The 12,601-nt window shown below is 40.3% G+C and overlaps 1 protein-coding gene across 5 annotated transcripts in view; it reads left to right on the forward strand.

Annotated features, from left to right (window-relative positions):
- The window catches only part of ELMOD1 (ELMO domain containing 1), an 89,846-nt gene that overhangs the window by 24,613 nt on the left and 52,632 nt on the right, over positions 1-12,601 (forward strand). The window lies entirely within an intron of this gene.

The following is a 12,601-nucleotide window of genomic DNA, read 5'->3' on the forward strand; positions in this document are numbered from 1 at the left end:
ATAATTAGTTGGCTTATTTCTTTTACGAAGTGATTTAATTCTTTCAGTAGATGCAATTTAAGATTTTCTTTTTCCCACTGGTTTTCATTGCATTGTTATTTCTGGAGCACCTAAATCATTTGTGTGGAATTCACTATGTTTTGGTGTGGCTACTGGTGTTTATCCAATCTTAGAATTGTGAAAATCTCTCAGAAGGTTAGAATTAAATTATTTACATATATTAGCATTTATTTTGTTGTACAGAATATTCCTCAACCTGTTTATTTTAGATGTGTAAAAAGATAGTATTTGAAAAATCATCGGGGCATTTACCATCAAAGGATTTAACTCATACATTTTTGGTTGCCATGGCAATTAACCTATCTGTTTACACATTCATGAAAAATTAGTAACTGTAAATCTCCCTTGAATGTAAATGTGGTATTTTTTAGTTGTAGAATCATATTAACAGAGAGCTTTAGTATTGGTTGAAGATTAGGAGTTCCTTTTGTAAAGGCGGGGGAGGTAGTGCTGAAGCATGTACCAAGCCTTGAACTACTGAATTTCTTCTTCAATGTTTTATTTGTTTTAAAAAACTTGAGTGGCCTCACAACCAGCCATTTAAAGAGAAATAGCATTTGTTTCTATTAGTTTATGTTAAATTGCATAAGTATATAGATTATATTTTTAATATTAATTTGTATTTGATGATTTAAAACCGATACAGTGGAAAATCTACCACTCTAATTTCACACAGAGCAGCACCAAGGGTGATGGAACTGGCATATCCCTATCAGTTATGTGTTCTGATACAAATTGTTCTCTTTTAATTTGGCACACTTGTTTTATAAACATGACTTAACATTGAAACTGAAGCTAGGATAATAAGCTACACATCAAGAAAGAAACGAGGATTTTCTCATTAATCCTTGGTTTTGAAATAACAAAAGGAAACTCAATCATCATTTCTTCTTAGTTGATTATTGCTTTTGACTTTAATTTTTGTTTTTAATTCTTTTTATTAAGTTATAACTTGTGTGTATTCATTATATGTTAATGTTTGTTGGATTTGGAGGAATAAGAGGGCAAGGAGCAAGAATCCTACATCACAGGCTCTATCAGATCATTTAGATTTCCTTCTGTTCCCTGTGGTCCGTTCCTACAGATGCTGGACAATTTGGCAATCTTTTCATTGGAACCAAAGAGAAAGTTACATAAATATAACTTGAACAAATCATGTGTTAATTCCTGAGCTCAGCAAATATATTATGCAGAATAAGGTGCTGACTTTCACTGAGGAGAATCAGTGTCATTTAAAAGCCCACAGAGTGATTCATCAACTTCTGAGTTACTCTAGAATGAGCAATTTCTGAGGTCATGTACAGCCTCAGAAGAAATGAAGTTAATCTTAAAGAAACCAAGTGTGAGGAAAAAATGAATTTTAATCCACATTTAAGGTACATGGAACCCACACTCTTCTCTGTGACTACCTGCTACCATCACATATGTAAAGCTTAAGGGAATAGAAAAACATTACATGAGATATTAGAAATAAATGCTATAGGATTAATACACCCAGCTGAAGGGTGTGTTTTAAATTGACATTAGATATGGGATATTGGATAAGTACCCCATAGTCACTCAATATTACTTTAGCCATGATCTACATTAAAAAAATAAATAAAAGTGAATAAAAGTGAGGGAATAAAAGTGAGAAGAAAGTGTGTCTATGTGTGATCAGAAAGAGGGGACACTTGAATCTGAAATAGAACTGAAGCTTAGAGTTTAGTTTATTTAATATATTTCATTAATTTCAATTCAATTGATGTTTATAATAGAGAGGACCTAACACTTATATTAAGATCTTTTCCTTTACTAGAATTTAGTTATTGAGATTATATACATTTAAGATCACTGGAACATTACTAATTTTGAATTTTTCTAATAAAGGGGATGTTAGAAGTCACCCCATATAGATAATTGCTTCCAACTATTTCAGCCTCAAGATCTCAGTTTCTTGGCATGGACCTTACTGCTTACTTTTCCTTCCTTAGGCAGAAGAGAGGAAAATGAAAACATCTGCCAACCTCAAAACTCCATGGGAGAAACTGAGATATAGAGCAGACTTGTACCCAAATCCTGGCTGTGAAACAGCAGAGGGAAAAACAATATTTCAGTAGTATGATTAGTAGATCTAGGCTTCCAGTTCACAAAAATATCTGTAAATGGGGTTTTAGAAGTCATTCACACTTGGTTAATATCTTCATCCACTGATTAAATTAGTAAGCAAGCGTTTAGTACTACTAAAAATTCCAGTACTGTGCCACATTTTAACTTTCATTTTCTCTTCTTAACAATTGTAACAAAATAGGCATTAATACTTCATTTTTATAGCACAGGGCAAAAAGTTTAGCAAAGTTAAAAACAAACTCGTGCAAAGCACACAGATATTGAATGCACGCCTATCTGACTTCAAAGTTTTTTTTCTCTTAATTTTTGTATCATGTTACTCCCTTAACTGTATACCTGTTGTGAGGCATTCTGGGTGATACAAAAGTGAATATGAGGTGGCCCCTTCTCTAAGCTAACATACCACTTGGTAACGAGATAAAGCCACACTTACAAAATTAAGGTGTAAGAAGGAATGTGATTGGTGACATGCTGCAGCTATTTTGTGACAGGAATATTCAGGGAAGGCTTCACTGAGTTGATGTTGAAGGAAAGAGATTGAGGATGTAATAGATGGAGAAGGTGCTATGAGCAAAGCCTAAGGAAGTCTGACCAGCTGCCACAAGCATCATGTGGTCAAGGTTTATTGGAGGTAAATCCTGTTTAGGGTCAGTACAAGATAAGGTTCAAAGATAAATTTGGGGGCAGTTCTTGGACACCTTTGGAAGTATGGCATAAAACAGCCCAGAACCATGGTAACACTTTTACCAAGAAATAATATGGACCTTAAAGAAAAAAATGAACCTGAAAGTGAAAGTTAGTCACTTAGTCATGTCCGACTCTTTTGTGACGCTGTGGACTGTAGCCCACCAGGCTCCTCTGTCCATGGAATTCTCCAGGCAGGAATGCTAGAGTTGGTTGCCATTTCCTTCTCCAGGGGATCTTCCCAACCCTGGAATTGAACCTGGGTCTCCTGCATTGCAGGTGGATTCTTTACTGTTCGAGCCACTAGGGAAACCCTTATAGAAAAATATGTCAGATCAAAAAAAAAATCTTTTTCCCTTGTAACATATGTCTAACTTTATCTTAGAGCCAGATATCTAGTCCAGTCCTTCCATTATGAGTAGCTTGAGCACAGTCACACAGCTCATAGCTTTATTGAGGCTAGATTTGAAGTCAGACTTCAGACACTCCTATTTAATTGGGTAGCATTTCCACTGCTTTTGAAGGGCTGAAGGTGCAGGGTCATGTAGTTCTTGCAGAATTTCACTAGCCTCGCTTGAGACTATAACTGAGCTTATTTGTTGGATGTTGAAGCAAAGTCCTGAATAAATGGTAGATTTATGGTGCATCTGAATACCTCTCTCATTGTAGACTGGTACTTTTAGCCATAGTTTTCTCTTTTTTTTTAGGACGCATACATACATACCACATATGTATATACATACATAAATATACATATGTATAATGTATATATATCTGTATGTATGTATATATATTATATATAGACCCATACAGAGGTATACATGTTTACACATATATATTTCAAATTATTTTGTTTCCTGTATTAAAACAAAGTATCCATACCCTTGTTGAAATATGTTAACCTGAATAGTTTTCTAGGCAGTTTCCTATAGGTGATCTCACCAGAGCTTGCCATGACATATTTTTTGAACCTGCAATATTTGTTCTCCTGCTCTGTCTGTTTCCTTTCCCAGGTTAGGGAAGTTTTCAACTCTTAGGTCTTCAGATATATTCTCTGTCCCTTTCTCTCTTTTCTCTTTCTGGGACCCGTATAATGTGAATGTTAGTATACTTGATGTGGTCGCAGAGATCTCTTAAACTGGCCTCATTTGTTTTTCTTCTCTGTTTAGCTTCAGTGATTTCCACTACTGTGTTTCCAGCTCACTGATTTGTTCCTGTGTCTCATCTAAGCTGCTGCTGCTAACGGTTGTCAGTCGTGTCTGACTCTGTGCGACCCCAGAGACGCCAGCCCACCAGGCTCCCGTCCTGGGATTCTCCAGGCAAGAATACTGGAGTGGGTTGCCATTTCCTTCTAAAGTGCATGAAAGTGAAGTTGCTCAGTCGTGTCCAACTCTTTGCGACCCCATGGACTGTAGCCTACCAGGCGCCTCTGTCCATGGGATTTTCCAGGCAAGAGTACTGGAGTGGGTTGCCATTGCCTTCTCCCTCATCTAAGCTACTGTTGATTCTTTCTAGAGCATTTCTTATTTCAATTATTGTATTCTTCACCTCTGTTTGCTTCTTCTTAATATTTTCTAAATCTTATTAAAAAATTCTAATTTCTTACTCTGTTCATCCAATCTTCTGCCAAGTTCTTTGAACATCTTTAAAGTCATGAACTTTACCTCTTTATCAGGTAAATTGTCTATCTCTACTTCACCTAGGTCTTCTTCTGGACTTTTATCTTGTTCCTTGGGAAGATATTTCTCTGTCATCTCATTTTGCCTGATTTGCTGTTTTAATTTTAATTTTTTTAATATAAATTTGTTTTAATTGAAGGCTAATTACTCTACAGTATTGTATTGGTTTTGCCATACATTGACATGAATCCACCACAGGTGTACACATGTTCCCCATCGTGAACCCCTCTCCCAGCTCCCTCCCCATCCCATCCCTCTGGGTCATCCCAGTGCACCAGCCCCAAGTACTCTGTCTCATGTATCGAACCTGGACTGGCGATCTGTTTCACACATGTTAATATACATGTTTCAATACCATTCTCCCAAATCATCCCTCCCTCACCCTCTCCCCCAGAGTCCAAAAGACTGTTTTATACATCTGTGCCTCTTTTGCTGTTTTGCATACAGGGATCGTTACCATCCCTCTAAATTCCATATATATGCATTAGTATACTGCATTGGTGTTTTTCTTTCTGGCTTACTTCACTCTGTATAATAGGCTCCAGTTTCTGCTGTTTTTATTTGTATGTATTTTTTTCTGACCTTGGAGAAGTGGTCTTTCATAGGCGATGTCTTACGTGTCCCAGCAGTACACTCACCTCTTATCACCAGAGCTCTGTGCTCGTGGGGTGGCCCCTATGTGGACTACATGCATCCTTCTACTGTGTGTGTTAGTTGCTTAGTCATGTCTGACTCTTTGCAACTCCATAGACTGTAGCCCACCAGGCCCCTCCGTCCATAGGATTCTCCAGGCAAGAACATCAGAGTGGGCTGCCATTTCCTTCCCCAAAAGGAACTATAGAAAGAAAGAAAGTGAAGTCGCTCAGTCGTGTCCAACTCTTTGTGACCCCATGGACTGCAGCCTACCAGGCTCCTCCATCCATGGAATTTTCCAGGCAAGAGTACTGGAGTGGGTTGCATTTCCTTCTCCACCTTCTACAGTAGTGGGCTGAATACTGTAGATGGTCTGGTTGGCATGGCTGTTCTCACCCCTCACCCCCACCCCTGCCTTGCTCAGTTGGTTGCAAAGCCTGCTTTGTGCAGAAGCTGCTGGCAGCTGGGGGCAGGGATGGGTCACAAGACAGCTCAGTATAGCACTTTGGGGATTCCAGAGGCTAGTGTTGGCCCTCTTGTGGGTTGACCTGGGATCTAGGACAAGTGTCTGTGGGGCTGGGGGTCTTTGATCAAATGTTGGCCTGTTGATGGGCAGAGCCTGTTCATTACATGGCCCACTGCATGGCCTGGAGTGTCCCCAAATAGTTTCAGCTCATTGGTGAGTGGGGCTGGATCCCACAATGACTGGCTGAGGGGTCCAAAATGTCTTAGAACTGGTATCCTATCAGCTTGGGGTAGGCAGAGCCAGGTTCTGGGTGTTCCAGATGCACAGCCCTGGGGGTCCTGGAGCCAATATAGGGTGGTGTCTGTGTGTTGCTGGGTGAGGCCAACTCCTGACGCAGCTGGTTGCAGAGTCTGGGGTGTCCCAAAGCTTATATAAGCCCACTAGTGATCTAGGGGCTGAATCCTAGGATGCCTGGCTGAGAGGTCTTAGAACTGGTGTTGGCCTGCTGTTGGGTAGGCTGGGTTATGACATGTTAGGCTGTGGGGGTATTGCTGTGGTCCTGGAAGTGATGTCTGTCTCCTGGTGGATGAGCCCTGGTCCTAGGGTCTCAGGCTGTAGGACATGGGGTCCTGGAGCTGGTTTCAGTGTGCTGGTGGGTAGGGCTGAGGCCCTGGGGTCCTAGGGCTAGTCCCATTCCCCTGGTGTGTGAGGCCAGGTCCTGGGCCGTCTGGTGGGCAGGGGGTCTTAAGGCAGGAGTCCTGTTGGTAGATGGGACTGTGTTCCTACCCAGTTGGTTGCTTGGCCTAAGGCATCCCAGTACTGGTGCTGACAGGCCGGTGGGTAGGGCCAGGTCCCAGAGCTAATAAGTCCCAGGGAGGATTCTAAAATGGCAATTGCCGGCACACATGTCCCTGTGGTAGCACACACTCCTCACAATGGCTGCTGCCAGTGTCTGTGTCCCCAGGGTGCGCTCCAGTTGCCTCCTGCCTCTCCAAAAGGCTCTCCAAGATCAGCAGGTAGGTCTGACCCAGGCTTCTTTCAAATGACGGCTTCTGCCCTAGTTACCAGAGCATGTGAGATTTTGTGTTGTTGTTGAGTCACTGAGTCATGTCTGACTCTTTGGGATTCCATGGACTGTAGCCTACCAGGCTCCTCTGTCCATGGGAATTTCCAGGCAAGAATACTGGGCTGATGGCCATTTTCTTCTCAGAGATCTTCCTGACCTAGAAATCAAACTGGCATCTCCTGCATTAGCAGGCGGATTCTTTACCACCAAGCCACCAGGGAAGCCCTGTGAGATTTTGTGTGCACCATTTAACAGTGAGGTCTTTTTTCCTACAGCTCTCCAGGTCCCCTGACTGGCCTTCAGACCTTAACCTTTTGGTGACTCATCTTCCTGGTGCAGGATCCCCAGACTGGGGAGTCTAATGTTGGGCTTGAACTCTGTTCCTGTGGACACCCTCTGCAGGTGTGATTGTTCTCTCATTTGTGGCTCACCTACCCAGGAGTCTGACTGTGCTTCATCTCCACCCCTCCTACCTGTCTTGTTGTAGTTCCTTCTTTATATCTTTAGTTGTAGAAGATCTTTTCTGAAGATCTTTTCTGCTAGCCTTCTGGTCTTTCTTATCAACTGTTGCTCTGTAAATAGTTACAAGTTTGGTGTGCCATGAAGGAGGTGAGCAGTCTTCCTACTCTGCCATCTTGATCAGTCCCCTTGTCTAAATGCTTCCTAAATGCCAAAGTATAACGTGTTTGCTGATTCCCTTATAAATAGACTAGTAAACATGTTGTCCAAGTAGGAAAAAAACCTGAATTTTAAAAATAAATCTTGTAAAATGTGTGGATTTAACATTGTTTTTAATTGAATAGTGATCTCATTAGTAATTTAAGAGAAGTTAATGTCTCTTTTCTTAGAAAGGAAAAGAATAAACCATTAATTTATTATTTCAGTTGTACCACAGTCAGCTATTGCTCTTTAATCCCTCATATAAAATGTCCCTGGAATTAAAAAATAGTGTCCTTTACTATAGAAATAGCATTTGGAATAATGTCTATTCATGATAGATTTATACCCACTACTTTTAGAAGGCAGCATGTCTCTTCAGATAAAGAATGATGGAAAAGAGTCGGGGACGGACTTCCTTGCTGGTCCTGTGGCTGGGATGCTGTGCTTCTACTGCAGGGCATGCACGTTCCATCCCTGGTCAGGGAACTAAGATCCCACATGCCACAAGGCCAAAAAAAAAAAATAATAATGATGATGGAATTCCATCCAAGGGGCTGTACACTGCCTCACTGCTGCTCAGTGTGGGGGAAATAATCTTGTTTCTCTCAGTTCAGTTCAGTTCAGTCACTCAGTCATGTCTGACTCTTTGCGACCCCATGAATTGCAGTACGCCAGGCCCCCCTGTCCATCACCCTCCCAGAGTTCACTCAGACTCATGTCTATCAAGTTGGTGATGCCATCCAGCCATCTCATCCTTTGTCGTCCCCTTCTCCTCCTGCCCCCAATCCCTCCCAGCATCAGAGTCTTTTCCAATGAGTCAACTCTTCGCATGAGGTGGCCAAAGTATTGGAGTTTCAGCTTCAACATCAGTCCTTCCAATGAACACTCAGGACTGATCTCCTTTAGGATGTACTGGTTGGACCTCCTTGCAGTCCAAGGGGCTCTCAAGAGTCTGCTCCAACACCACAGTTCAAAAGCATCAATTCCTTGGCGCTCAGCTTTCTTCACAGTCTAAGTCTCACATCCATACATGACCACTGGAAAAACCACAGCCTTGACTAGACGGACCTTTGTTGGCAACGTAATGTCTCTGCTTTTTAATATGCTGTCAAGGTTGCTCATAACTTTCCTTCCAAGGAGTAAGCATCTTTTAATTTCATGGGTGCAGTCACCATCTGCAGTGATTTTGGAGCCCCCAAAAATAAAGTCTGACAGTTTCCACTGTTTCCCCATCTATTTCCCATGAAGTGATGGGACCAGATGCTATGATCTTCGTTTCTGAATGTTGAGCTTTAAGCCAACTTTTTCACGCTCCTCTTTCACTTTCATCAAGAGGCTTTTGAGTTCCTCTTCACTTTCTGCCATAAGGGTGGTATCATCTGGATATCTGAGGTTATTGATAGAGGCCCACAAATGGTTTATTTGTATGATTTCACATTTCTAATTCATGTATCAAGTCCTCCAGAGCATCTTTTCCTATGGATTCTCATTATTTAGAAGGGCCCATTTACTATGCCAAATACCTGTTGACAAGTTAATTTCCAGCTGACTGCCAGTGCTCTTTGGAGAAGGAAATGGCAACCCACTCCAGTGTTCTTGCCTGGAGAATCCCAGGGATGGGGGAGCCTGGTGGGCTGCTGTCTATGGGGTCGCACAGAGTTGGACACGACTGAAGTGACTTAGCAGCAGCAGCAGCAGCCAATGCTCCTAATTGGGAACTTCAATAGAGCAACTAAAAATGTTTTAAATGTCATTTCAGAAAGTATATATGATGTTGGAAACATTTAGTAGTCTGCTGTTCTTTATGGCCATTCAGATGAAAAGTATTTTGTTTAATAAAGTTGTTTTGATCCAAGAATTGTGATTATTTTGTATGTGTCTTTCCTCACCAGTAGTGTACTTCTTGTTTATTATAGGACTCCTTCAAGGAAGAATTAACTTTCAGTAGCAAAGTCATTGAAACTATTCAAAATAAGCTACTTTTCTTTTCCTGTTTCAAAAGAAGATATCAGGATCACAAATTTAAGATGACAGAGTAGCGTACAGGTACCCACAGCCCCACCCCACAAGCAGACTACCTGGTCCTAGGTACATGTCCTATTTTCAGGCCTTATCACTGCTGAATGGATTCCTCTAACAAAGATGCACAAGACAGGAGCTCACTTTTATTTGGTAGAGATATGATTCATTTTGAATAATTTACATTGGGTGGCTATTCTTGTGCAAACTAGAGGATCAATGTTAAATGATAAAAGTGATCATTTTTGCCTTATGGAAGAGCATTGCTGTGAATTCCACCATAAACTTCACTCTGCAGTGTATTAGTAAATAACAGTAACAGAAAATGCTGGAAATAGAACATGCGTAAGTAGCTCTTATTTATTCATTTTTCTCTCCTGGACAGGGACATGAACCCTGAGCCCTGTATAAGTAGCTGTATAAGACTGTATAAGTAGCTCTTATTTTAAATCAGATTCTTCCAGTGCTTAAGCAAGGCATTCATCTTTGAAACTGCAGTAGCTCCTTTTGGAACATGATCAAAAAGCTGTGATTGAAAAAAGAGAAACAAACACAAAAAACCTGTACATATAGTTGTTAAAAATAGGAGATGGTGGGAATTCCCTGACAGTCCAGTGGTTAGGACTCTGTGCTTTCAGTGTGGGCCTTGATTCAATCCCTGGGCAGAGAACTATGATCCAGCAAGCTATGCAGCATGGCAAACAAACACACAGAAAAGCACACACATATAAAAGAACAGGAGATGTGACAGTATTTTCTTTTTTTAGTCTTGAGAATTTGATTGTTAAGTTCCTAGAAGATATAGCAGATCTTTACAGTAGTGATTTGAGAATCTTCCATAAGAACTAAGAAAACCTAGGATAGTGTTATGAAAAATAAAAGCAAACTATTTTCCTAAATAAAACTAAGACTGTTGGTTTGATGATTCAAGTTAGGAGATAACAACACAAACTGTGCTTTAAACCCTCTGAACATAGGGTTCAGGTGGTAAAGAGTATATGGCAGTAATTCTTCTAAGAATAGGATAGGATTAAAGAAAGCAAATGGGATCTGCCACACAGGTATATATATATATATATTTATTTATTTATTTTTACTTTATTTTACTTTACAATACCGTATTGGTTTTGCCATACATTGACATGAATCCACCACGGGTGTACATGCATTCCCAAACATGAACCCCCATCTCTCCTCCCTCCCCATAACATCTCTCTGGGTCATCACCGTGCACTAGCCCCAAGCATGCTGTGTTCTGCATTGGACATAGACTGGCGATTCGATTCTTACATGATAGTATACATGTTTCAATGCCATTCTCCCAAATCATCCCACCCTCTCCCTCTCCCTCAGAGTCCAAAAGTCCGTTATACACATCTGTGTCTTTTTTGCTGTCTTGCATACAGGGTCATCATTGCCATCTTTCTAAATTCCATATATATGTGTTAGTATACTGTATTGGTGTTTTTCTTTCTGGCTTACTTCACTCTGTATAATCAGCTCCAGTTTCATCCATCTCGTCAGAACTGATTCAAATGTATTCTTTTTAACAGCTGAGTAATACTCCATTGTGTATATGTACCACAGCTTTCTTATCCATTCATCTGCTGATGGACATCTAGGTTGTTTCCATGTCCTGGCTATGATAAACAGTGCTGCGATGAACATTGGGGTACATGTGTCTCTTTCAATTCTGGTTTCCTCGGTGTGTATGCCCAGCAGTGGGATTGCTGGGTCATAAGGCAGTTCTATTTGCAATTTTTTAAGGAATCTCCACATTGTTCTCCATAGTGGCTGTCCCACCAACAGTGTAGGAGGGTTCCCTTTTCTCCACACCCTCTCCAGCATTTATTGCTTGCAGATTTTTGGATCGTAGCCATTCTGACTGGTGTGAAGTGGTACCTCATTGTGGTTTTGATTTGCATTTCTCTAATAATGAGTGATATTGAGCATCTTTTCATGTGTTTGTTAGCCATCCGTATGTCTTCTTTGGAGAAATGTCTATTTAGTTCTTTGACCCATTTTTTGATTGGGTCATTTATTTTTCTGGAATTGAGCTGCATAAGTTGCTTGTATATTTTTGAGATTAGTTGTTTGTCAGTTGCTTCATTTGCTATTATTTTCTCCCATTCAAAAGGCTGTCTTTTCACCTTGCTTATATTTTCCTTTGTTGTGCAGAAGCTTTTAAGTTTAATTAGATCCCATTTGTTTATTTTTGCTTTTATTTCCAGAATTCTGGGAGGTGGATCATAGAGGATCCTGCTGTAATTTATGTTGGAGAGTGTTTTGCCTATGTTCTCCTCTAGGAGTTTTATAGTTTCTGGTCTTACATTTAGATCTTTAATCCATTTTGAGTTTATTTTTGTGTGCGGTGTTAGAAAGTGATCTAGTTTCATTCTTTTACAAGTGGTTGACCAGTTTTCCCAGCACCACTTGGCAAAGAGATTGCCTTTACTCCATTGTATATTCTTGCCTCCTTTGTCAAAGATAAGGTGTGTGGATTTATCTCTGGGCTTTCTATTTTGTTCCATTGATCTTGAGATGCCTTCACTCTAAGCAGGCAGTCAGAAAGGAGATAAAAGAAGGAAAAGCACTATAAATCCAAAAGTTCCTATTCCTAAACACAGAATGGAAAGGGACACACCTTTCTCCCTTTTTCCCTCCTCCCTTTCTTTCTTTTTTCCTAAACCAACTACTGATTAGCTTAAGAGCATTTAAAGATCCACTTCTTAAATTTCTTCCTTTTCAGGATAAACATGACAAACCACTTTAACATTCTTCCCAAATATTTACTTATTTTTATTTTTTCTCTGGACCTTAAGCAGTTTTTTCACAAACTTTACAATTAATGCACTTAAATAGATTCAGACATTTAAGGAATGACCTACTGGTAGGTGGCATTTGATGATGAAGAATAGCCATCCTGAGGTGCTCATATGGAGGTTTTGCTGATCTGGTCCTTTCATGAGGAAGCAACTTGGGTACTTGTTCTTATCAAAATAAGGCTTCCAAATTAAGAGGTAGCACTGATGTTTCCTTCTCTGACCATGCCTTATGATCTAAATGCAAAATAAATAGTATCTGGCAAAACATAGTTTGATCTGATGATTGACTGGAAAATACCTCTCATAGAAACAAAGTACAGTGCCTACCATAACAAGCTGGTTGCTTAATGAAATATTTGTAGTCATGTTGGCCAATTAGAAAAACAAGGGGGAAAAATCA

This window comes from Ovis canadensis, chromosome 15 (assembly GCF_042477335.2).
Source record: "Ovis canadensis isolate MfBH-ARS-UI-01 breed Bighorn chromosome 15, ARS-UI_OviCan_v2, whole genome shotgun sequence".
Taxonomy (NCBI): domain Eukaryota; kingdom Metazoa; phylum Chordata; class Mammalia; order Artiodactyla; family Bovidae; genus Ovis; species Ovis canadensis.